Genomic DNA, 4,430 nt, shown 5'->3' with positions numbered 1-4,430 from the left:
GTGTTTACTAGACTTGTGTGTTTTAAATTTGTGTGGTTTTCGATGAGACTTTATTAGACTTGTATGACTGTGTTTGTATGACTGTGATTGTAGTACTTTTAGACTGATGGTCCTTGTGTCCATTGGACTACTGAACTAATGGTAGTATTTGGAGTTAATGGTACTATTTGGAGTTATTGATGCTTGTTTTTTGAGTTAAATGGTTAATTTTTGTGGTTCCACGCATAACAGAAAAAATGTTGCCATGAGTTTGAGGGTGTTTAAGCAAGCTTGACAGAAGTTGAATGATTTATGGCTCAGATAAGTTGTTGCACTGGAAGTCGAATTGATTCGAAGTTTGCTATGCCATATGAACAAAAACGATGGCTTTTTCGTCTGTTTAGGCAGTTTCTTAGAACTTGTATTGTCATTGCCTGTGTTGATTCTTTTTTTATTTACCAAATTTTGCTTTTCTATGTGTCATATGAACGACTAACTCATATTAATATGTATGTGCAGACTTTGGAAATATTATGCTGTTGAAATCAATGAGAATTGTTTATGTGTAATTTCGTTAAATAACTGGGTGGGTATCTCACTAAAATAATGAAGTCAGCTATTTTTTCCCAGCTAAAGTCCGCAAGTCTAATTTGTTGCACCACTTCATAAACAGAAAAAATTGGTTAAAACCGGGATCGTTGGACGAAATGCGTCCCCATTTACTGTTTTAGTGACCCCATACCAAAGAAAAAAACTGAAAAGGAGAAAGACACCTCCAAAGGTACTAGACCAAACCCTTCAGATGGACACAAATACACAACAGACCAAAAGAACAAGCCCAAAAGACACCCCACCCACTAAAACAACACAGACCACCTAATAGCCTAAACACAGACATAAAAGAAAAACAACCATACCACCCAAGAGCCCCACCCAGACCCTAATGGGACAAAGAGAAAACCAAAGAACCCAAGAACTTGGAGACCTAGAACACCAAAACTGACCAAAACAACAACCCCCACTAAAACCACCCCAAACCCAAGGACAAATCCTCACTGCTCTGATTGCTTCAAGATTACTCTTAAAGTCATTCACAGAGTAATCTTTTATATCATACTTGCATTTGGTTGTTTAAACATAAGGTTCCTTGTTTTTTCATTATTTAGAGAGCAAGGTTTATGGGCAGTTCCCTGCCCAAATCTGCATCTATGGGGTGTGTTCATACATGATTGGGTTTTTTCAGCAATCAGATGGAGCCCAATAATTCAAAGCTTTCTTGCTTTCAAGAGGCCAATAATGCACTTCACGAGTCCTTGCAGATTTTGAATTCCCAACTTTCCTGACACTCGGCTGTATATTTGATGTTTGGCAAAGGGGGAGGACAATAATGCATGAAGGACAAGTTACATTTATGGAAAAAGTCCAATAATGCATGAAATAGCTCCAAATGTGAATAGTGATTTTAACTTTCCAAAAAAATTTGAATAGTGCCAATACTTTTGAAAATCTGTCGGCAACTTGGCTAGGGGGGTTTGCTTTACAAAACAATAACCAAGAATGTGTATAAATACCCATACACTTGGTTGTGTTTAAAACATGAAACAAAGCTCCATTTGCAACAAACTGCCCATATTCTACCACTGTGCATGTTTACCCCTACAAATCCGTATGGCAAATTATACAAATCCGGATGATTACAATCATGATCTTTACGATAAAGAAAATTGGGACAACGACGATCCATATGGCGGAGATCCATACGATGGAGATCCGTACGATACCGGGGAAGGGTCGAGTCATCCTACGCCTCGTCGGGCAATTGCAAGAATGAGACGAGCTGCTGTTGGGACATGTAACATCCACCATGATACGTACATGTGCAAGGAACCGTGCCGTCCTCCGCCTTAACTGGTCAAGCTTGGGTCACCGAGCTAGAAGAGGGAAACTCAAAGCGTATGTATCAATCATTTCGTATGAGTAAGATGAATTTTTTTTCACTTGTTTACCAACTTGAGCATAATTATGGGTTGCAAGTATCCAAGCGAATCTCGGTTGCTGAGCAAGTAGCTATCTTTCTCTGGATAATGGGCCAACAAGCTAATAATAGAAATGCCCAAGAACGTTTTCAACATTCGGGGGAGACTATATCAAGGCAGTTCCATAATGTGCTAAACACCCTCAATGCCATGGCTATCGATTGGGTTAGACCATGGCCTCAACAAGGAGTGCATAGCAAAATAGCTAACAATCCAAGATATTATCCACATTTCAAGGTATTTTTTGTAATTGATTTATTCGTTTTATGAGTACCCAGCCAATTCGTAGCCTTGGGGCTTTTAACCATTCAATTTTCTATATGTAGAACTGCATTGGAGCTATTGATGGCACTCACATAAAAGCCCACCCACCTACGGACGACCCTATACAGAAATGGATTGGTCGTAAAGGATATCCAACACAAAACATTATGGCCGCATGTGACTTTGATATGTGCTTCATGTTCGTGTTATCGGGATGGGAAGGAAGTGCGCACGACACAAGAATTTTTTTATGATTGTATAAGGAATCTTGCGTTAAATTTTCCAACACCACAAGGAGGTTAGTCCTGCGATTTATCCTTTACTTATATTACACACTAATTGTACTAAAATTTTACAACTAACGTATTGGACAATCACTACAGATCAATTTTATTTGGTAGATGCCGGGTACCCAAACACTCGTGGTTATCTAGCATCATACAAAGGTTGCAAATATCACCCTCCTGAATGGCGTGACGGAGGCGCACCAAGGACCAACTTTGAAAGGTTTAACAAAATACACTCTTCTCTTGTGTATGGCGTTTGGAAAGCTCGTTGGCCTCTGATTTGTGGCATGCCTGTTGGCTTCACAATGACAACACAAGTAGCTCTTGTGTCCGCAACGATGGCGATTCATAATTTTATAAGAAGGAACAACTTTCCTGACATTCCTTTTGGTTTCTATGATAGGCGACCAAATTTTTTGCCTTCAGATCGAGGAGTAGAAACTACAGCACCTAACGGCAACCATGGCAGTAGGGTCCAACGTGATGATCGTAACATGGACACTATAAGGGCATCTATGCGAGATTTCATTGTAGAAAACAATATACGTTAGGTCACCTCGACACTTTGGAGGTTGTGTAATGTTGTTGAACCTGTGTGTTTGTTTTTTTCACTATGCTTTTTTTTTCATTCTGCTTGTAGGCGTGGTTTGTGTGTGTGTGTGTGTGTGTGTGTGTGTGTTTTTGTGGCTTCAGACTTGTAATATTAATAAAGTGTTTGTGTTTGTTTTATTGTTCTTTATATTTATGTTATGTGTTTGTCGATAAATTAAAGTGTTACTTGTAACATTGGTCTTATTTTTTTATGTCTAAAATACCAAAATAAAAATACCGAATGTCTTCCTTAAATTAAAAAAATGAAAAAAATTACATATCAAACAATTATTTTACCACAATAATATAACGCCCAAAGGCAAACAGCAGATCTGAAAAAAAGAAAAAAAAGAAGAGGCAAACACAAAACATTACTTTAGAATAATAGACTTCAATAAACAACTCATAAAAAATATTCAATAATAAAGTAAAAAAAATAAATTAACAAAAAAACGGAAGTGACCTGTTATAAGAAGACAAATGGCAATATGGTAAAAATGCAACTCATAATTCATTCTCAACAATCATCTACCAAACACTACTACAATTTCAAAATACATTCTGCACAAATCTCTCAAACACTCTACCATACTCAAAATACATTTTGGTCATAATCCAAAAAGTCAAAAAGCCAAAATGCTGAAAATGAAAATTCAAAAAGTTGGCTCCCAAACACCCCTTAAAATGTCTTTGAAAAGTCCTCATCGCATCGCATCCACCTAATCCTTTTTTTTTTTTTAAACAAATTAGTACTACGTAAGATTAAGAAAATCACAATTTGATTCCAAGACATTCATAAAGAATGCCCCGGAAGTTGACAAGAGAATGGTAATGAGTCATTCAATTCCTCAAAAATATTATTCCCATCGAAAAATAATCACCATGGACGTAAATCTCAAAGGAGTTGGTGCAACTACTTAATTTATGGACAAGTACCCGTTCTGCATAAACATATACTCCCCACAGTATTAAAGGTTTTTTTTTTTTTTTTCAGGGCCACACAGTCTTAATTGTGACGATCCGAAATTTTTTACATTGCCTCAAATAAATACATCTCCAATAATTACAAATCTCCAGCAGAAGTATACATGGTGGGCCTAAAACCTCCAAAATGATAAAGGTTGTGTTCAGTTCATATTTTAGTTTAGTTTTTCAATCATTATCCTATTTCTTTCTCCAATCATTATCATATTTCTCCAATTATTACTTTCTCATATCTCTCTAATCATAACTCATCTCTTTAATCATTACCCCTCTCTTCAATCATCACCCT

Source organism: Rhododendron vialii, chromosome 6a, assembly GCF_030253575.1.
Source record: "Rhododendron vialii isolate Sample 1 chromosome 6a, ASM3025357v1".
NCBI classification, from domain to species: domain Eukaryota; kingdom Viridiplantae; phylum Streptophyta; class Magnoliopsida; order Ericales; family Ericaceae; genus Rhododendron; species Rhododendron vialii.
The sequence above is the reverse complement of the archived record's forward strand: the minus strand, read 5'-3'. Positions refer to the sequence as shown.